Genomic DNA, 23,567 nt, shown 5'->3' on the forward strand with positions numbered 1-23,567 from the left:
TATTTATAGGCCTCAGTCTTTTTATTTTCCCACAACTCTTTTCCTAAAAGAGTTGTGCTTAGAACCCACTATCACAATCTCACAGATACTCAAATATCTTTATGTGATAGAGTCCTTTATCTGTAACACTTACAGATAGACTGCAGATCTTTTTAAATATTATTATCTCATAATAATAAATAATTAATAATTAATATTAATAATAATAACACTTTATTATTATTAATTATACTAATGGGTTTTTAGCCCATTAATATAGCACATCAACAACGTTCTTGTGTGTGACCCAATAGGCTCATATTAATTGGCAATAGGCCCAGTCCAACAAGGCCTATAAGTCATAAGTGGCCTCTAGCAAGACATTATGACTACCCAACTAATATGAGGATCAATAGTCCGATAAAGCCTATTAAGTAGAACATGAATTAATCCCTTTGTCACACGATATCTAGTTTGAACATAAGTCATGGTCAATGTCAAACTTATAATGTTCAAACTTATGATTTCTCGATCTCCAAGTAGACTGATAAATTCAAATGATATTGATCACACTATCAATTCATTTGAGCACGGCCATGCATTTCTCAGTCTCACTCATCGAGGGGCCCAGAAGATATCTCTCTCATAGAGAGGGACAAATCCTATCTTGATTGTTCATTTTCCTCTACATAATTTCTATTATGCTCAATCATAACCTTTATGATTGTCCGATTAAAGACAACGTTTGATTATGTCAAAACATAACAGTCCTTATGTTGGAAACTATGACAATCTCAAGTCAAAGGATTAAGACATAACTACTTTGAGATTCACTTATGACAATGACCCATGTAGTGATCTCAATGCGGGTCCATCCAATACTTTGTTCTCCAACAAGTATTTATGATTATTGATTTATATCAACATATACATAATCATCTCATGATTATCAATCAATAATCATACTAGTTATATTTTATTATTATCAACATAATAATAAGTAACCAGGGATGATAATCATTATTATGTAACATGCAAACAAATAATAATGATAAAAACCTCTTTTATTAATAACCAAAATGACATACAAAAAGGTCCAAGATAATGGCCTAGGGCATATACACTAACAACTCTGCCGTGCCAGGGCGTAGAATTGAGCACCTGGTCTTCCTGTCATATATATATATGTGTATATAACACCTCTGTACTTACCATTGCCAGGGCGTAGTCAAAGGGTCCTGGACTTTACTATACCTGCCAGGGCGTAGTCAAAGGCTCCTGGACTTCTCTCAGAGACTATTGGATCATTCAGCATTCACCCACAATAACAATTAACTATGCAATGCAGCATATTCGTGAATTCTAATGCAAACAACCTACTGTATATTCATGATGCATGAACTATGCTGAAAACAGTTTATGTCTCAATTAAAAGTATTAAGTTTAGTTCCACTCACCTCTGGCTAACTGGATTGACTCTGCAGGCTCTGAAAACTCTGGAGCAGTACTCACTGCTGCTCTCTCTGGTTCCTCTGGTCTGTACCTATACAGATGGACTCAAATGAGGGACCAAACGAACTCAAGAACAACTCTATTAAACTCCCCAAGAATCCCCTTAAACTCACTCTAACATCCATGCAAAGCATGCAAAGGAAAGCTGGACAGGACACTTTCGGCGGCAGGTTCGGCGGCCGAAAGTCCTCTACAGAGACAAAACTCAAGCACCTTCGGCGGCCGAATCTCTACTTTCGGCAGCCGAACCCTTTCGGGGGCAAGTTTCGGAGGCTGAAAGGCACTCCAGAGACGAAAGTCTCTAACCTTCGGCGGCACCTTCGGCGGTCGAACTCCCCTCCAGAGCCGAAAGTCCAAAAGCTCGGGGGCAAGCTTGGGCAGCCGAAGCCACCTCCTCATGGGTTCGGCGGCCGAATGTACCTTCGGCGGCCGAACCTGAGTTCATCCGCAAGGCAGAAACTTGCTCTGCCTCTCGCCAAAAGCACCAAAACTCTCTCAAACGCAAACACCTCAATTCCTCAACTTGCATACACTCATGTATATGCTCAAAGGGGTCAGAAACTACCTTAAAACCCCAAATACACAACACAAACAACACAGAAACAAGCTTTACTCACAAAATCATTAAAACCTCACAAATAACCCTACTCATGCAACTCTCCCCCAAAACCACATAAAACCTTCAGAAAACATAAAAACAAGCTCAGGATCTTCACTTACCTCTTGAAACCAAGAAGATGAACGATCCTAACGTGGAGTTTTGGAGCAACTCTCCTTCAAACTCTCCAAACCTCACAACTTTGAGTTTTTAGCTTAAAACCTTCAAAATACCATAAAAACTAATCAAATCTTTGCAAGATTGGATGAAAACATGAAAGAATACTCACAAAGGACAGGGTCTCACCTCAGAACGTGAAAGAAACGGCGAAGCTTATCCTTTCAACCGACTGAGGGACGTTTTATAGGTGGCTGGCCAGACCACCTTCGGCGGCCATACGTGAAACCGAAAGCCATGCATGTTCGGCGGCCGAACCTCAACTTCGGCGGCCAAACCTGGCTTTTCTGCCTTTGTTCATTTCACTCAAAAACTCATTTCCTTATGCTTTAACACTATGATACATACCAAAACATGTTAGAAAAACATCACTCGAACCCTTCTAGAGACGTCCGACATCTGAAACTCCATCGGAAAGTAGACTTCCGATGCCGGACTCTAGCCGGGTATTACAATGATAGACTGGGAAGTCGTCAAGGTTGAAGGTTGTGTTAAGTGTAATAGTTTTAGTAGTGGACATGTAATGTAAAATGGTATAATGTAATGTAATGTAGAGATATATTTTATGGTTTAGTATTGTGCTTGGCCCTATCAGTAGTTGTAATTCCTTTTTGTACATGATCTATGTGAAATGTTTTAATGATGAAAAATATTGAACCAAGCTTGATGTATGTTATGTTGACCCAACTAGAGCATTTGATGAGGGCTCTAGTGTGGGGTTTTATGTTTACATTTATGGTGCATGCACAGGTCAAGCTTGGTATATGAAAAGTTTAAAAATTTTTATGCAAAAGTATGATCATGTATGGGATTTTATCTGATGTACAGGATGTATGTTAGGCTTGCTAAGGGTTCCGGCGACCTTAAGTCGATCTGAATCCTAGCGCCAGTAGCGGTCTAGTTTCCGAGTTGTTACAGAGCATGGACTCCCGGGTCTCCCAGGTGCACTCTTCCATATTGTGGTGATTCCAAAGGACTTTCACCATCGCGATTTCCTTGTTCTTCAACTTTCTGATTTGAATGTCTATGATTCGTACTGGCTGCTCAACATAGGTGAGTGACATAGCGTATTTTAGGCCATATTATCATGATCTTAATGATGTTTATTTGCACCTTTTCTGCCTAATTTGGTTGTTTTGTTCATGTTTTGCAGAAACTAGGTGTGAAAAGACAATCTGGAGAAAATGCTCTTAAAACTACCAAAAAGTGCCAAATATGGAAAGTTCCAGAAAAGGAAAGTTTTCATATATGGAAAGTTCCAAATAAGGAAAGTTTTCATATATGGAAAGTGCCAAATAAGGAAAGTGTCAGAAAGCACAGTCAGCAAACTGTCCGAAATTCGAACTACAGAATCTTTTTTGCCTTATTTAGAACATGTGCCAAGAAAGGAAAGTTTTCAAATAAGGCAAGTTTTCAGAAAAGGAAAGTCTTCAAATGAGGAAAGTGCAGAGGCAAAAGCAAATAAGGAAAGCTCAGTTAGAAGATTATTTGAAATACGAATCGCAGATATTTCTTTCCTTGTTCAAAGATGTGCACACACTGCAGCAGTCATATCTTCCAGTTTAGGCAGCAAGACCTCATGAAGGCACACTTGCCTCTTCTGTGTTCAGCATTTAAAATTCAAACGAAGGCTCCACCTAAAAAGGAAAGACTGGACAGATATCTTTCCATCTCTGCACATTAATGACTACGCTCTCCTTCCTCTTCTGTAGTCCATGCGCACACCACCTGCCTTCTGGAGACCAAGGCACGCGTCATTCCTCTTCTGAAAGCCTTGGAACGTGTCTCTTTCCTTCTGAAGCTCCAGCCATGACTCCTTCCTCTTCTGGAAGCATTAATGCATGATTCTTTCCTCCTTTCAAGCACAAGGTACGATCCTTTCCTATTCTGAAAGCCATCCGCGCGCAACTACCTTCTGAAGAGCTTGCAGTCCGATTCTTTCCTCTTCTGCAACAATATGGGCAGCCTCTACACTAATTAGGAAGTAAGGTCAGCATCTAAACTTATTTAGGAAGCACAATCTGCGCCTCCTTCCCTTTCTGAGACCAAACCGCGCGCACCAACTTCCTTCCGCAGAGCATTTTCGCGCAGCCTTTCTTCTGAAGCCGAAAAACGCGATTCTTTCCTTTTTAGACACATCTTGGGCAGAAAATACCTCTTAGGCAGTAAGTATGACCTAGGGCAACACTTTTCAACTATAAAAGGACACATAAGAAGCCTCTACAGGGTTTTTAAGCTCCCCTTGGGAGACACCTACGAAATTCACATCTCTTCTTCTACCTTTCTTCTTTTCTTTTATTTTTGGTTTTTGTTTCAGCCATGAGAGGCTGAAACCTCTTTTCTAGTTGAAGATCAAGTGAAGCTTTAGTTGTATTGTGGATTGAGAGACTTGGACTACATTGTTTATCTTTTGTTATTCAGTATTCTTGTGATTTGATGCTTAAGGACATTATTGCTTTGTTATTTAAGATCTCCATTGATTTTTGTTGCAAAGTGATATATTGTTGGTTTGAATGATTTTAAGTCCGTAATTGCTTAAATTGTTTAAACATAAGAACACTTGGTGCACAACCAAGGAAATTGCATGATCTAGTGTTGTCTCCATGCATGTGGGTGACTAGAATTGGTTCTCTCTATATCTTTATGCAATTGACTATTGTAAAAGGCCTAAGGCTCAAAGACGTTCTTTGGCAATTGTTAATTAGTAATTAATTGGAGGACTTTCCCTAATTGATTTAATCTTAAAGAGAGACAATGGATGTGAGAAGCTTCTTCAATCTCCATGGCCAATTTATTGAATCAACAAAGGAACATATGAGTCAATGATCAATCCTATCAACTAAAGTGAATCTGAATCTTCAACTAGAGCTTTTATCATTATTGTTTCCTCTTTATTTTTATTTGCTTTATTTATTTGCTTTCATCATTAGATTAATTGAATCAATCTCAAAACCCCTTTTTTTTACTTTACTTGCACTTTCTTTTCTTTTCTGCTCTTTTTAATTTGGTCTACTCAAGGAAGGTAAATAAGTATCAATTCCCTGTGGATACGATCCTTTCACCACTGTCTACAGTTTTATTATTGTTGGCAATTGAATTGATTATTTTGACCGGCTTCGACAACCGCTCCGTCAGTGAGATCTCCTAGGATCTCCACATCAGGTTCGTTAAGAACCCTGGATCTGACACGAACTTTTGTAACATGGAAACATGGAAAACCGGATGGATTCTCTCCATAGAAGCAGGCAAATCTAGCTTATAAGATACATTCCCAACCTTTTGCAAGATTTCGAAGGGTCCGATGTACCTTGGAGCTAGTTTACCCTTTTTCTCAAAACGAATCACCTCTTTCATAGGAGACACCTTGAGCAACACCATATCTCCCTCCTAGAACACAACATGTTTCCTACGGACATCAGCATAGCTCTTCTGCCGACTCACAGCAGGTCTGATTCTTTCTCTGATAATAGGCACTATTCTGCTGGTGATCTCAACTAACTCTGGCCCTGCCAAGGCCCTTTCTCCCACTTTTCTCAGCAGACAGGTGACCTGCACTTCCTCCCATATAGAGCTTCGTAAGGAGCCATCCCTATGCTAGCATGATAACTGTTATTATAGGCAAACTCCACCAGTGGTAGATGCTGCCTCCAAGAACCGCCAAAACCTAGCACACACATTCTCAACATGTCTTTTATCGTTTGGATGGTCCTCTCTGACTGTCCTTCAGTCTGTAGATGGAAAGCAGTGCTAAAGTCCAACCTTGTGCCCATTGCGTTCTGCAGACTCCGCCAAAACCTCGAGGTAAACTGGGGTCCCCTATCTGACACTATTGAAACTGGAGCCCCATGAAGCTTGACAATCTCTTCAACATATACTTGTGCCAGTTTATCCACAGAGCAGCCACTCCTGACAAGGATAAAGTGAGCAGACTTGGTCAATCTGTCCACTATTACCTATATAGAGTCTAATCTGTTGGACGTTGCTGGCAATCCCATCATGAAATCCATAGCCACGCTTTCCCATTTCCACTCTGGAATCGGTAGTGGTTGAGCATCCCAGCTGGCTTCAGATGTTCCAGCTTCACCCTCTGACAGCTCTCACAAGCTGACACAAACTGCGCCACTTCCTTCTTCATAGCTGGCCACCAATAAACTCTCTTCAGGTCCTGGTACATTTTAGTGGCCCCAGGATGAAGTACATGGCATTATGAGCTTCTCTCGTAATGTCTCCCTTCAAACTCACGTTATCTGGTACACATAACCTGTTTTCGTAATGGAGGATCCCTTTGTTGTCAAATCTAAACTCCTCATTCTTGCCTGACTGAACAGTCTTGGAAATTTTCACCAACTCGGGGTCCTCATGCTGTTTCTATGCCACTTGCTCCAGAAAAACGGGTGTCACTCTCATCTGAGCCACAAGTACACCTGTACCAGACAACTCTAGCTGTAAACCTTCATTAATGAGCTTGTAAAATTCTCTCACCACCGGTCTCCTCTCTGCTGTAATATAGGATAAACTACCAAGTGATTTCTGGCTGAGAGCATCTGCTACTACATTTGCCTTACCCTGATGATACTGGATCTTGCAATCATAATCACTAAGCAGCTCCACCCATCTTTTCTACCTCTGGTTCAACTCTTTCTGACTCAAGATGTTCTGCAAACTCTTATGATCTATAAAGATCTCACATCTTACCCCATACAGGTAATGCCTCTACATCTTGAGTGCAAAGATCATAGCTGTCATCTCTAGGTCGTGTGTAGGGTAATTCAACTATCTAGAAGCATAAGCAATCACCCTTTCATTCTGCATCAACATACAACCTAGTCCCACTCGGGATGCATCACAAAACACTGTGAAGTCTTTATTACTCGTAGGCAAAGTTAACACCGGTGCTGACATCAGTCTCCTTTTCAGCTCTTCAAAGCTTTCCTCACACTATTCTGACCAAACAAACTTCTGATTCTTTTTTGTCAACCTGGTCATAGGAGCGGCAATTTTGGAGAAGTCCTGGACAAACCTCCTGTAGTAACCCACCAAACCCAAGAAGCTTTTAATCTCTGTCACTGTAGTGGGTCTAGGCCAGTTTGCTATGGCTTCCACTTTCTTGGGATCTACCTCAACTCCCTTTTCTGACACTACATGCCCTAAGAAAGAAATGCTCCTCAACCAGAACTCACACTTAGAGAACTTGGCATACAAGTCGTGTTCTCTCAGAGTCTGCAACACTGTCCTCAGATGATAGGCATGCTCCTCTGCATTCCTGGAATACTCTAAGATATCATCAATGAAGACAATAGCGAAGTGATCCAGAAACTGACTAAAAACTCTATTCATGAGGTCCATGAATGCTGCAGGGGCATTGGTCAGCCCAAACGACATCACTAGGAACTCAAAATGCCCATATCTAGTCCTAAAAGCTGTCTTTGGCACATCTTCTTCTCTGACCCTCAACTGGTAGTACCCGGATCTCAAATCTATTTTCGAGAAACAACCGGCTCTTGATAGTTAGTCGAATAGATCATCAATCCTGGGTAGCGGATATTTGTTCTTGGTAGTGACCTTGTTCAACTTTCTGTAGTCGATACAAAGTCTTAGGGATCCATCCTTCTTTTTCACAAACAGGACCGGAGCACCCCAAGGTGAGGTACTAGGTCGGATGAAACCCTTATCTACCAACTCCTGCAACTGCTCCTTTAACTCCTTTAACTCGGCAGGTGCCATCTGATAGGGAGGGATAGAGATGGGTCTGGTTCTTAGCATCACTTCAATTTCAAACTCTATCTCCCTAGCAGGTGGTAAACCTGGCAGCTCGTCTGGAAAAACATCTAGGAACTCTCTAACTACGGGCACTGAACCTGGTTCCCTAACCTGACTGTTTAGCTCTATGACATGAGCAAGAAATCCCTGACAACCCCTCCTAAGCAACCTACGAGCCTGAAGGGCTGATATCAAACCTCTAGGCATCCCTATCCTGTCCCCTCTGAAAACTACCTCTGATCCATCCTGATCTCTGAACCTGACTATCTTGTCTCTGCAGTCCAAGGTAGCACCATGAGTAGAGAGCCAATCCATCCCTAGAATGACGTCAAAATAAGTCAAATCTAGAACTACAAGGTCGGCTAGAAGGCACCTACCCTCAACAAACACTGGACTGAACCGGCAGACTGACTCTGCCACAGATGGATCACACTTGGGCCCACTGACCCAAAGAGGACACTCTAGCCCAGAAGCTATCAAACCCACTCTGTCTACGGCTCTCGGAGCAACAAAAGAATGAGAAACACTAGGGTCCATAAGAGCATACACATCAGAACATCCAATAGTGAGATTACCTTACACCACCGTGTTCGATGTGTTAGCCTCCTGCTGAGTCAGGGTGAAGATCCGTGCTGGAGCTGATGGACCTTCTCCGTGGAAACCTGCTGAAGAAGAGGTTGTCCCTCTTCCTCTACCTCGACCTCTGCCTGTGACATGGTTGGAGCTGCTGGCTGGGACTGAGCCATCATAACTGCACTGGGACACTCACGTGCCATGTGCCCCTCCTGTCCGCATCTGAAACATGCTGTAGTCCCAAACCGACAAACCCCTTTGTGCGGCTTATCGCACCTCATACATCCGGAGCTATCCGAACCAGAGCTCGAACCACCACCCATTCCCAGACCAGCCTTTAACCTGTTCCATAACTTGTTCTTCTTGGGCTTCTTAGTGGACCTGGTCCACTTTTTACCTTCTGTGGCGGCTGCACCCAGAGAGGAGAGATCAATATTTCCTATTCTCGGGGTTTTGGAACCCGAGGATTGTGCCACCTGCTATTTTACTGTCCCCTGAATAATGGCACTAGCCTCCATCTATCTAGCTGTATCCACTATGGTGTGAAAACTCTCCCTCTCTGCTGCTAAGATCAGGGAGGAATACCTTGAGTGGACTCTCATGGTATACCTCCTGGCTTTCTTCTGATTAGTATCATATGCTTGCCCCACAAACTGAAGCAACTCCAGAAATTTATCGGTGTATTCATCTACACTCATGTCTTCAGTCTGCCTCAGTTGCTTAAACTCTATCACCTTCAATTCCCTTGAACTGTCTGGAAAAGCCCATCCTGTAAATTCATTAGCAAACTGTTCCCATGATAGGTTGTCCAGTCTCGGGTCCATATAGTTTTTAGACCACTCCTTAGCCTTTTTACATTTAAGAGTGAACCCCCGCCATTTGAATGGCTCTGCTATCACTAGCCCCCAACTCATCAGTTATCATTTTCACCGTCTTGAGATACTCAAACGGATCATCACCTATTTTAAACTTGGGAGCATCCAACTTCAGATAGTCTGTCATTTTTACCTTGCTCCCATCTGATGGGTTGGGTCTGGATGATTGGATTTCAGGAACCACCAATTCTACTGCGGGAGGAGGAGGTAGTGCAACATTCCCTGGGTTAGGGTTTGCTGGGTTCTGGTAGAAAGGTGGGGGTGAAAACATCGGGTAGGGTGGATATGGAGGGTAGTAGAGAGGATAGGGCATGAATGAGGGATATGGGTTGTAACTAGAGAAATCCGATGTGCCTCCCATCGGATACCCCGGTCCCTGTGGGTAGGGTTGGTACTGTGGTGGGTAAGCAAAACCCGAGGCCTGAGTGCCTCCTTGTGATTCTCCCATACCCTCTTTTGACATACTAACACCCAAGCTTCCATCTCTCCTCTGATCATCTTCCACTATTTCCCTCACATCCGCAGACATTCTACCCCGATCTGTTCTCCTCCTGTTTACATCAAAAGACCTTCTAGGGTCCCTCGATGTTTCTCCTCTACTGGTTCTACTCGACCGTGCTCTTGGCAGAGCAGGGGGTAGGGCACCCATGCCCTCATTCTCAGGTGGAACTCCAGTCAATCGTGCAGATCGACGAGTGCCTCGCATTCTGATTTCTGAAAAAACGACATACAACACATAAATATTAGCATCATATGGTTCATGTGGATACACATGAACCCACAACATATACATAACATATCATTAATGCATATACATACTATCATGGCATTTCACATCATCATCAAGACAGGACTCTACATCCTATCCTAGTGGATATGATTTTTTCTAATGTGCTTGCCCTTCTATAACATCTATGAGCCCTACACGCTAGGTCCGTCCATATGAACCTAGGGCTCTGATACCACTCTGTAATGACCCGAAAACCGGACCGCTATTGGCGCTAGGATTCAGATCGACTTAAGGTCGCCGGAACCCGTAGCAAGCCTACTATGCATCCTGTGTACCTGATAAAATCCCATACATGATCATGCATTTGCATAAAAATTTAAACTTTTCATATACCAAGCTTGACTTGTGCATGCATCATAAACTTTACGCTTAAAACCCACAATAGAGCCCTCATCAAATGCTCTAGTACGGTAAACATCACATGCCTCAAGCTTGGTTCAACATAACTTATCATTAAAACTTTTACATAAAAATCATGTTCACAGGGACTTACAAAAACATAAACTAGGGCAAAGCACAAAACTAAACCATTACATAGTACATGTCCACTACTATTCTATTACATAAACTTATACCAGCTACTATGCCGACTTCCCGCTCTATCTCTGATCCTGCAAACCTGGGGTTAGGGGAAAGGGATAAGCTACAAGAGCCTAGTGAGCAGAACATAAAAACATTTTAATAAACGTATGCTCTCATGAAATGCATCACAACACAAACAATACACATCAAGGATGGACTTGTCACTAGTAACCCTCTACATATCCAAATAATGTCCGGCCCTCGACGGAGCTCCTCAGGACTTTCTCTTAAACATAACATAATATATTCAACTGTGCCAGGGGCATAGAATGGGCCGCCCTGGTCTTTTCTTTACATAGTGCCAGGGCGCGTAGAATGGGCAGCCCTGGTCTTCCATATCCATATCATATCATAACCTGCTCGAGGGCTAGTGGGTCATCCAACATCCATCCACATCAATAGTAAATTATGCAATGCATCATAGTCGTGAATTCTAATGCAAACATCCTATAAACATGGCAATCATGATGCATGAACATGCTCAAAAGTTTGATTACTTAAAAGCAATAGATTAGTTTAGTTCTACTCACCTCTAGTTGATGCTTGACTAAAACTGAAGCAGCAGACTCACTACTGGCCTCTACGGTCTCCCAGGTCTGATCCTACACAAATGGACTTCCATGAGGGACCAAACATAGCTAAAACATGACTCTAAACAACTCCCCAAAAATCCCCCTAAAACATCACAAAACATACATGTAAAACAAGCAAAGGAAGGCTGGGTAGAGGACCTTCGGCGGCCGAAGGTCCTCTACAGATCCGAAAGTTGGGGTCCTTCAGGGGCAGGTTCGGCGGCCGAAGGTCCTCCACAGATTCGAAAGTTAGGGACTTTCGGGGGCGGGTTCGGCAGCCGAACTCCCTTATGGATCCGAAAGTGCATGCTTTCGGGGGCAGGTTAGGCGGCTAAAAGGCTGCCTCCCATGCAGGTGCGGCGGCCGGACCTGGATTCTCCAGGATGGTAGAGCCCGATTCTGCCCTATGTATTTTAGCCCCAAAACTCTCAAATCCTCACACCCAACTTCTCACAACATGCATACACACTCAGCAAGCATAGGGGACACCAAAACTAGCCTAAAACCCCAACAAACAACAACAAAACACAAGATAGAGCATACATTCACCAAGACCCAACTCAAAGCCTATAACCTTAGATCTAGCCATATCATGCATTTTTAACCATTAATCATTTTTAAAACTTACTTAAAACATATATAAAAAGGCAAAGATCTACACTTACCTCTTGAAGATCTAAGTTAAATGTGACCCAAACTTGGCGATGAGGAGGAAAACGGTCTCCGGAGGTCTCCAAGCTTTAAAACTTTGGATTCAAGCTTAAAACTTCCAAAAACAAGAGGAAACTCATGAAAATCTGAAAGATTTGAAGAAAAAACATAAAATCATCAAAGGGAGGACAAGAACTCACCTTTGCTCGAAAATGGAGAGAGAAATTCCCCCATTTTCGAACTGGAGGCCTCTTATAGGTGGCTGGCTAGACCACCTTCGGGGGCCGAAAGGAGAGCTCCCGCGGCAGCACCATGTTAGGCGGCCGAATATAAGGTTCGGCGGCCGAACCTGCGCTTGTCCCTCAAAAACATTTTTCTTTCATTTTAAAACTTTAACTCAAAACCAAACAATAAAACCATGAAAAACATTTTGTAAAAACATATTTTACCCTTCTAAGAGGTTCCGGCATCCGAGATTTTGGATTCCAACAGGGATTCCGTCGGAAGGTTGAAATTCTAACACCAGAGTCTAGCCTGGTATTACATCCACTATTTCACTTTCTCTGTCTTGCAGGATTAGCCAATCACAGGACAGCTCCATTTCAGCCACGTCATCAGTTTATTTTCAGCAATATCATTTGGTTCCGTTACTGAAAAATCTATTGAATTCTCTCTATTCATTTGGATTAAAACTAGTCTCTTATCCCTTTTCTCTTAAAAAATCTCTCTTTTATCTTCAGAAATGGCTGACAATTCACGAGCTGCTGCTAAGGTTGCTACCGATGAGGATATTATCATTTCTTCTACTATGGTCAACGAGGCAGATTTCAACAATCTGAGCATCGAGCAAATGCTCCAGTACTTCAAAAGGTTACAAGTTATTTTTTAGCAATACAAATCTTAGGAACAAGCGTCACTCATGGCTCATAGGGACATGGAGGAAGTTTCCATGGAGATCTCAAGGACTCAGACAGAGGCAATCCAGACTCAGTCCAAAGGGAAGGACAAGTTTGAGAAAGAGGAGCCATCAGATGATATTCCCAAGGACGCGGGCTAGAAGCTGGTACGAATTGCCTAAAGGTGCTAGGAAGGATGAAAAGAGGACAAAAGGATGGGTCAGGAGTAAGGCCAAAAGCTAAAAAAGTAAGGATATGAGGGAGACCAAGAAGTTACTCGGTCTCCCAAGAAAGGAATGGCCGAGGTAAGTATAAGAAATATACCCCATTGAATGACTCAAGAACACATATTCTAATATGAATTAGGAAAAACGATAAGAAGATCATGTGGTCTCTCAAACTCAACCCTAAAAAAGTTAAAAAATGAGACAGGACCAAATACTGCCATTTTCATGAAAACCACGGACATACAATGGAGGAGTGTTGGCATCTGAAAGATGAGATCGAGAGGTTAATAAGAAATGACACACTTTGAAAGTTCATCAGAAAGAGTAACAATTTTTGAAACCACCCCTGACAGTGAATCTTAGGGTTATTCATGTGGTTGTAGGAGGACCGAGTGTTACTAGGGGTGACAATAGGGGCAATGTCACAAATGTCCAGCTCGTGGGTTAAACTCTGAGTTTTAAAATTGATTAAGTTAGACGAATGAGTCTTTTATTTTATCCTTAGAGAAATATTTGTGATTTATTGTAACGACCCGGGAACCGGACCGCTACCGGCGCTAGGATCCAGATCGGCTTAAGGCCGCCGGGACCCGTAGCAAGCCTAACATACATCCTGTACAACTGGTATAATCCCATACATGATCAAACATTCCATAAAACTTTAAAACATTTACTATACCAAGCTTGACCTGAACATAAAACATACTATAAACATATAACCCACACCAGAGCCCTCATCAAATGCCCTAGTGTGGTCCACATTACATATGTCAAGCCTGGTTCCTCATATGACATCAATAAAAACATAACATACATCATGTACAAAAAGGGATTAACCAGACCTTAGGGCCAAGCACCATTCTAATCCATAAACATAACTCTACCTTACATTACATCAATACATTATATCAATTTACATTACATGTCCACGCTAACATGCTAATCTATTACATAAACAAAACCTTAATCCTTGCCGACTTTCCGCACTACCTCAGACCTGCAAACTTGGGGGTTAGGGGAAAGGGGTGAGCTAAAAAGCCCAGTGAGCAGAATAGGGAAAAACAGTTTAATAAATCATATGCTATCATGGAATGCGTCACATCACAAACATTTCACATCACAGATGGACATGACCACCAAAACTCCCTCTGTCTGTGCCCGGCCCTCAAAGGAGCTCCTCAGGACTTCTGTAACATAACATGGTGCCCGACCCTCGAAGGGGCTCCTCAGGACTTCTGTAACATAACATGGTGCCCGACCCTCGAAGGGGCTCCTCAGGACTTCTGTAACATAACATAGTGCCCGGCCCTCGGAGGGGCTCCTCAGTACTTCTGTAACATATCATATCTAGGGCTATTGGGGTCGCCTTGGTCCATCCACATCAACAGCAAATTATGCAATGCAACATCTTCGTGAAATCTAATGCAACAGCCTAATACATATACATGGTATTCATGATGCGTGAACATGCTTAAAACATTTGAGTTAGTTCTACTCACCTCTGGCAGACGCTCGACTGACTCTGCAACAGCTAACACTGCTGGCCTCCTTGGTTCCTCGGGTCCGATCCTACACAGGTGGACTCAAATGAGGGACCAAACACACTCTAGCAAGACTCTAAACAACTCCCCAAAAACCCCTAAAACATCCTAAAACAATCATAGAAATCATGCAAAGGAAGGCTGGACAGGGCACTTTCGGCGGCAGGTTAGGCGGCCGAAAGTCCCTTCCAGATCTGAAAGCCATGCACCTTCGGCGGCACCTTCGGCGGCCAAAGGTTCCTTCAAGATCCGAAACTCATGCATGTTTGGCGGCTCCTTCGGTGGCCGAAACTCCCCTCCAGAGCCGAAAGTCCAACTTTCGGGGGCAGGGTTCGGCAGCCAAAAGCTTGCCTCCACAGGCAGGTTCGGCGGCCAAAAGTCCCTTCGACGGCCGAACCTGAGTTCTTCTAGAATGGCAGAACTCAGCCTCCTCATGCACAAACAACCTCCAAACCTTCCAAAACAACCCAAAACCTCACATGCTCTCTCCCAAACATGCATACACACTCCAACATGCATATAGAGCATAAACTAACTTAAACCTCCCAACATAACATCACATAAATATACATTGGGCATAAAACTCATATAAACCTTAACATGCACATCTACCCACACACAAGCATCAAAACTCTTTATAACTTACTTAAAACAAAGAAAAGGGTGTGGATCTACACTTACCTCTTGAAGATCGAGGGTTGGTGCGATCCCTAACTTGGAGATGGGAGAAATCTAGCTCCTTGGGTCTCCAAGCTCCAAAACTTGATCTTAAGCTCAAAACTCTTCAAAACAAAGATGAAACTCATGAAAACTTGAGGGATTTGATGAAAGAACATCAAAACAACCAAATGAGAGCATGAACTCACCTATGCCCGAAAAGAGAGAGAAAACTCGCCCATTTTCCGGACAAAAGGCCTTTTATAGGTGGCCAGCCAAACCTCCTTTGGCGGCCAAAGCTGCTTCCAAAACGTCACCACGTTCGGCGGCCGAACATGGGGTTCGGCGACCGAAAGAAAGCCACTTTCGGAAGCCTAACGTGCCTCCTAAACAGCCCCATGTTCGGCGGCCGAACCTGGGTTCTTCCCTCCTTGGTCTTTTCTTTTCAAAACTCAATTTCTTTTGCATTAAAACCATAAAATCATGTGAAAACATTTTAGAAAACACATTTTACCCTGCTAGAAGGCTCCGACATCTTTGAATTTCGGATTCTGACTGAGATTCCACCGAAAAGTAGGAATTCCGATGCCAGAATCTAGCCGGGTATTACATTCTTCCCCCCTTTAAGAACATTCATCCACGAATGTTCAAACAACAAACAAACAAGCAGCAAGCAAGCAAGCAAGCAGACAAAGCCTAAAAACTTCTCCTAAAAGAGATACGGGTACTGCTGGAGTATGAACTCCCGGGTCTCACAGGCACACTTTTCCATTGGTGGTGATTCCAAAGGGCTATCACCATCGGGATTCCTTGTTCCTTAGCTTCCTAACTTGTGTGTCTATGATCCGCACTGGATGCTCAACATAGGTGAGACTCCCTGAGATCTCCACCTCTGGTTCTTTAAGAACCTCACTTGGATCTGACACGAACTTTCATAACACAGGAACATGGAAATCCGAATGGGCTTTCTCCATTAAAGCAGGTAACTAGCTTATAAGATACATCCCCAATCCTTCGCAGGACTTCAAAGGGTCCGATGTATCTTGGAGCTACTTTACCCTTCGACCCATAACGAATCACCTCTTTATTGGAGACACCATAAGCAATACCCCAACCTTCTCCTGAACTCCACAAGCTTTCGCTGCACACTCTGATCCTTTCTCTTCTTCCTTCTTCTCTACTAAACTGACTTCATTGCTGACCCTCGACAGGTAGAGAATACCTGTTCTTGGTAGCGACCTTGTTCAACTGCCCAAAGTCGACACAGGGTCTCAAGGATCTATCCTGCTTTTCCCACAACAACACTGGAGCAATCCAAGGTGAGGTACTAGGTCGGATAAAACCCTTGTCTACCAAGCCTCGCAACTGCTCTTACAACTCCTACAACTCTGCAAGTGCCATTCTGTAGAGAAGAATAGAGATGAACCTAATTCCTGACATCACTTCTATGTCCAAACTCTATCTCCCTAGCAGGTGGTAAACCTGACAGCTCGCCTGGGAAAACATCTAAGCACTCTCTCTCAACAACAGACACGGAGGCTGGTTCCCTGACCTGACTGCTAAACTCTCAACAAGAGCTTGAACCCTCTGACAACCCCTCCTACGCACCCTACGAGCCTGACAGGCTGACATCAAACCTCTAGGCATCCCTACACTGTCCCCTCAACAGACTACCTCTGACCCATCCTGTCCTCTGAACCTGACTACCTTGTCTCTACGACCCAAGGTAGCACCACGAGTAGAAAAACCCAATCCATCCCTAGAATGATGTCCAGACAGTCAAGTCTAGGACCTCAAGGTCGGGTGGAAGGCATCTACCCTCAACTGACACTGAACTGGACCGGCAGACTGACTCTGCCACAGATGGATCACACTTGGGTCCACTGACTCAAAGAGGACACTCTAGCCCAAAAGTTATCAACTCAACCTCTCGACGGCTCCTAGAGCAACTAAAGAAAGAGAAATACCAGGGTTCACAACACATACACATCAGAATAGTTAAAAGTGAGCGTACCTGACACCACCGTGTTCGATGTGTTTGCCTCCTGCTGAGCCTGGGTGAAGATCCGAGCTGAAGCTGACAGAATTTCTCCACGGGAACCTGCTGAAGAAGAGGCTGACCCTCTCCCTCTGCCTCGACCACTGCCCTGAGACATGGCTGGAGCTACTGGCTGAGCCACTGTAATACCCGGCTAGAGTCCGGCACCGAAATTCTTGTCGACCGGTGGACTCCGGGATGTCGGAATCCTCTAGAGGGTAGGAGATATGAGTTTCTCAAGAAATGTTGTGGGGTTTACTGTGTTACAGGTAAATGGAACCAAGTTTTGAGTTGAAATGAACCAAGGCAGAGGAGCCAAGTTCGGCCGCCGAAGGTAAGTTCGGCCGCCGAAAGTGCCCAATGTTCGGCTTCCGAATTCAGGTTCGGCCCCCGAATGTTGCATGGTTTTGCATACGATTCGGCAGCCGAAGCTGAGTTGCTTAGCCAACAGTTTTGTATCCCTTAGTCAGCATTTTGGACAGGTGTTATCACCAGATCATGTCCAAAAGTTGGTCACATCTCCCATGATTTATCTGCACGCTTTTAGCTGCTCAGGCTAAGGTTTTCACAGGTGTGGAAAGTTTTGAAGTGAAAACAAACTTAGTTTTGAGTGTTTATGAGTGTGAAGAGAAGGTGATCCATTTTTTTGGTTCAGATCGTTCATCTTCGTGTTTACAGGAGGTACGTGAAGATCTTGAACATGTTTTCCTGGTTTACAGAAGTGTTATGCAGGGTTGGGTAGAGATGCATGCTTAGGTGACAAAGGGTGTGTTTGATGGCATGATTATGTGTTCTGTTTGATGTGTTTGTTGGGGTTGTTTTAGGTAGTTTTGGACCCCTTTGGACATATACATGAGTATATGTGTGTTGAGAAGTTGAGTTTGCATGTTTTGCGAGATTGAAGGGCATTCAGGAGCTTGTTTGCCGTCGGGGCTGAGTTCTGGATGAACTCAGGTTCGGCAGCCGAAGGTTCATTCGGCCGCCGAACCTCTTGCATGGTGGCTTAGGCTGCCACAGCTTGCCCCCGCGCGTTTTGCATGTTCGGCTCTGTTTGGGGGATTCGACCGCCGAAGGTGCCACCGAAGGTTAGAGACTTTCGTCTCTGGAGTGCCTTTTGGCCCCCGAAACTTGCCCCCGAAAGGGTTCGGCCGCCGAAGCTTGAGATTCGGCCGCCGAAGGTGCTTGAGTTTCGTCTCTGGAGAGGACTTTCGGCCGCCGAACCTGCCGCCGAAAGTGTCCTGTCCAGCTTTCTTTTGCATGCTTTGCATGGATAGTTGAGTGAGTTTAGAGAGTTATTCATACGCTTGTTTGGTCCCTCATTTGAGTCCATCTGTATAGGTACAGACCAGAGGAACCAGAGAGAGCAGCAGTGAGTACTGCTCCAGAGGTTCAGAGCCTGCAGAGTCAGTCAGTCCAGATAGCCAGAGGTGAGTGGAACTAAACTTAACTCTTTGACTTGCACACAATGGAATGTTTTAGCATATCTCATGCATCATGATTATGCCTTAGGTTGAGTGCATTAGTAACCACGAATATGATGCATTGCATAGTTCTTTGTTGATGTGGGTAAATGCTGCATGATCCAATAGTCTCAGACAGGAAGTCCAGGAGCCTTTGACTACGCCCTGGCAGGTATAGAGAAGTCCAGGAGCCTTTGACTACGCCCTGGCAGGTATATAGTAAAGTCCAGGAGCCTTTGACTACGCCCTGGCAATGGTAAGTACAGAGGTGTTATATACACATATACATATATGACAGGAAGACCAGGTGCTCGATTCTACGCCCTGGCACAGAGTTACTGGGACTATGTGGTGACAGGTTTACTCTTGATGTGGCTTGTCTGTGCTATGGTGCATTCCATGAGATCATATTTTACTGTTCTACTCACTGGGCTATAGAGCTCATCCCACTCCCTTAACCCCAGTTTTGCAGGTTCAGTGTACAGTGTACAGGGACAGTTCAGCAGAGTACAGGAAGAGTAAAGAGATTTGTAACAGCTTAGAGTGGACATGTAATATTAAAGAGATGTAATAGTTGTGTGTAAAGTTAAAAATGTGCTTGACCTAGTAATGTATGTTTTGTACATGATCTGTATATGTATATATGTGTTCCTGTATGTGGAAACCAGGCTTAACAGGTATGAGTTAACCCATCTAGAGCAAGCTCTAGTCAGGGGTACAGAGTACAGAGTACAGAGTACAGAGATAGTGCATGCACAGGTTAAGCCTTGGTTCAGAAAAGAGTTTTTTTTATTTTCACAGAAAATGTATGATCATGTATGAGTATTCCAGGTACACAGAGAGTTTAGCAGGCTTGCTACGGGTTTTGGCGGCCTTAAGCCGACCTGAATCCTAGCGCCGGTGACGGTCCATTTTGGGGTCGTTACAGCCACTCTACCTGGAGTTGCCCGCTGGGACTGTGCCAACCAGGGCGCAATGGGACACTCACGTACCATGTGCCCTTCCTGACCGCATCTAAAACATGTTGTTGTCCCAATTAGACAGAATCCCTTGTGCGGCCTTCCACACCTCAAGCATCTTGAACTGCCTGAGCCAGAGCTTGAGCCACTACCAAAACCCAGACTGGACTTCAACCGATTCCAAAACTTACTCTTCTTCAATCTTCTGAGGCCTTTGCCTCCTTTTTTAGTGGTGTTCCCCCACTTTCTACTTCTCGTGGCAACTGTACTCAGAGTGGAGGGATCAATTCCTCTTGAACCCGAGATTCTGGAATCCTGAGTCTGAGCGTCTTCTTGAGACTCTCCCATGCCTTCTTCAAACATGCTCACATCCAGACCTCCATCTCTCCTCTAAACATCCATCTCTACTTCTCTCGCATCAGCTGACATTCTCCTTAGATCCATTCCTTCTCTGCTCACATCAAAAGATCTTCCAGGGTCCCTTGATGTTCCCCATCTGTCGACTCTACACGACTGCGCTCTTGGCAGAGTAGGGGGAAAGGTGTCCATACCTTCCCTCTCAGATGGAACTCCAGTCGATTCCACAGATCGACGAGTGCCTCGCATCCTAGCTCCTCTGAAGAACAACACACAAGCATACAAACATTAGCATCATACGGTTCATGTGGAAACACATGAACCTGCATCATATACATAACATAATATTAATGCACATGCATAAAATCATGGCATTTCACATCATCAATCAAGACAGGACTCTACATCCTATCCTAGTGGACATGATTTTGCCTATTGTGCTTGCCCTTCTATGACCTCTATGAGCCCAACACACTCTAGGTCCGACCATGTGAACCTAGGGCTCTAATACTAATTTGTAACGACTCGAAAATCGGACCGCTACCGACGCTAGGATTCAGATCGGTTTAAGGCCGCCGAGACCCGTAGTGTAATACCCGGCTAGACTCCGGTATCGGAATCCCTACCGTCCGGTGGGATCTCGGATGTCGGAAACCTCTAGAAGGGTAAAGTCATGTTTTCATAAAATGTTTTTGTAACGACCCCAAAATGGACCGTCACCGGCGCTAGGATTCAGGTCGGCTTAAGGCCGCCAGAACCCGTAGCAAGCCTGCTATACTCTCTGTGTACCTGTAAATCTCATACATGATCATACATTTTCTGTGAGAATAAAAAAACTCTTTGCTGAACCAAGGCTTAACCTGTGCATGCACTATCTCTGTACTCTGTACTCTTGTACTCTGTACCCCTGACTAGAGCTTGCTCTAGATGGGTTCATTCATACCTGTTAAGCCTGGTTTTTCACATACAATAAAACATATACATATATCGATCATGTACATAACCATGGATTTACTACACAAACGACTAAGTCAAGCACAACTATAACTATTACATTTCTTTAACATTACATGTCCACTTTTTACTATTACATTTCTCTTTACTCTTTCTCTGACCTCTGCTGGACTGTCCCTGTACACTGTACACTGAACCTGCAAAACTGGGGTTAAGGGAGTGGGATGAGCTCTATAGCCCAGTGAGTAGAACAGTAAAACATCTCAGTAAAATATGATCTCATGGAATGCGTCACAACACAAACATTTCACATCACGAGTAAACCTGTCACCACATAGTCCCAGTAACTCTGTGCCAGGGCGTAGTCAGAGGCTCCTGGACTTCCTGTCATATATGTATATGTGTATACAACACCATGGTACTTACCATTGCCAGGGCGTAGTCAAAGGCTCCTGGACTTTACTATATACCTGCCAGGGCGTAGTCAAAGGCTCCTGGTCTTTGCTATACTTGCCAGGGCGTAGTCAAAGGCTCCTGGTCTTCCTGTCTGTGACTATGGGATCATTCAGCATTTACCCACATCAACATATAACAATGCAATGCAACATATTCGTGGATACTAATGCAATCAACTTATTGTATAATCATGATGCATGAGATATGCTAAAACATGTCTTTGATCAATTCAAAAGCATTAAGTTTAGTTCCACTCACCTCTGGCTATCTGGACTGACTGACTCTGCAGGCTCTGAAAACTCTGGAGCAGTACTCACTGCTGCTCTCTCTGGTACCTCTGGTCTGTACCTATACAGATAGACTCACATGAGGGACCAAACTAGCGTATGAACAACTCACTTAACCTTTCCCAAGAATCCCCTTAACCTTACTCAACTAGCCATGCAAAGCATGCAAAAGAAAGCTGGACAGGACATTTTCGGCGGCAGGTTCGGCGGCCGAATGTCCTCTCCAGAGACGGAACTCAAGCACCTTCGGCGGCCGAATCTCAATCTTCGGCGGCCGAACCCTTTCGGGGGCAAGCTTCGGAGGCCACAAGGCACTCCAGAGACGAAAGTCTCTAACCTTCGGCGGCACCTTCGGCGGCCGAATCCCCCAGACAGAGCCGAACATGCAAAAACACTCGGGGCAAGCTCTGGCAGTCAAGGCTACCATGCAGGAGGTTCGGCGGCCGAATGAACCTTCGGCTGCCGAACCTGAGTTCATCCAGAACTCAGCTTCAACGGCAAACCATCTCCTCCTTCCCTTCAATCTCTCCAAACATGCTTATCTCCTCTACTCAGCTCCCATATACTCAAGTATATGGTCACAGGGGTCCAAAACTATCTAATAACCCCAAACAACAAATCAAACATAACACATAATCATGTATACATGCATAAATCATCAAAACTCCCATTTAAAACCTAAACATGCATCTCTCTCTCCCCAAGTCCCATAAAACTTTCAGAAAACTTAATAACATGTTCAAGAGCATCTCTTACCTCCTATAACACGAAGATGAATACTCTGAACAAGAAAAACGGACCAACTCTCCTCAAACTCTCAAACTCTCACAACCTTAGCTTTTTGCTTCAAACCATTCAAACCCTTGTGCAATACTCTGCATGAGCTGCTCAAACGCAGCAAATAAACCAAGGGAGACGTGGCCAACGTCTGGACATGAGCTGGTGCTAACACCTGTCCAAAATGCTGACTAAGGATGTCCAAAAGCTGGTTGGCCAACTCAATGTCGGCTGCCCAATCGCATGCAACACCATGCAACATTCGGGGGCCGAACTTCCCTTCGGAAGCCAAACACTTTCGGCGGCCGAACTTACCTTCGGCGGCCGAACTTGGCTCAACTGCCTTAGGTTATTTCAACTCAAAACTCACTTCCTTTAACCTTAAAACATTTAAACATATCATAACACCTAGTAAAACACAAATCCTACCCTTTTTAGAATTCCGACACCCCGAATTCCACCGGACAACAGGAATTCCGGTGCCGAACTCGAGCCGGGTATTACATTCTCCCCTCCTTAAGAACATTCGTCCTCGAATGTTCCTAAAACACACAACAATCATAATAAAAGGAGGAAACGAACCTCAAAACAGATGTGGATACTGCTGGAGCATAGACTCCCGCGTCTCCCAGGTGCACTCTTCTAGATTATGGTGGTTCCATAGAACTTTCACCATCGGAATCTCCTTGTTCCTTAGCTGTCTGATCTGTGTGTCCAGAATCCGCACTGGCTGCTCTATATAGGTGAGATCCGTATGAATCTCCACCTCAGGCTCACTCAGAACCTGATTCGGATCTGACACAAACTGTCGTAGCATAGAAACATGAAATACCGGGTGAATTCTCTCCATAGAAGCAGGTAAATCCAGCTTATACGACACATTTCCGAT

At 44.1% G+C, this 23,567-nt stretch overlaps 1 long non-coding RNA gene across 1 annotated transcript; it reads right to left on the reverse strand.

Moving 5' to 3' along the window:
• Nucleotides 1–1,055: 1,055 nt before the first annotated feature.
• Nucleotides 1,056–16,471, reverse strand: LOC122724897. The gene is made up of 3 exons (XR_006352301.1): nt 16,378–16,471; nt 14,839–14,841; nt 1,056–1,109 (listed from the first exon to the last, which is right to left on the reverse strand). It is a non-coding gene; the product is annotated as an uncharacterized LOC122724897 (long non-coding RNA).
• Between the last annotated feature and the right edge of the window lie 7,096 nt (nt 16,472–23,567).

The sequence above is a fragment of the Manihot esculenta genome, chromosome 10 (genome assembly GCF_001659605.2).
Source record: "Manihot esculenta cultivar AM560-2 chromosome 10, M.esculenta_v8, whole genome shotgun sequence".
NCBI classification, from domain to species: domain Eukaryota; kingdom Viridiplantae; phylum Streptophyta; class Magnoliopsida; order Malpighiales; family Euphorbiaceae; genus Manihot; species Manihot esculenta.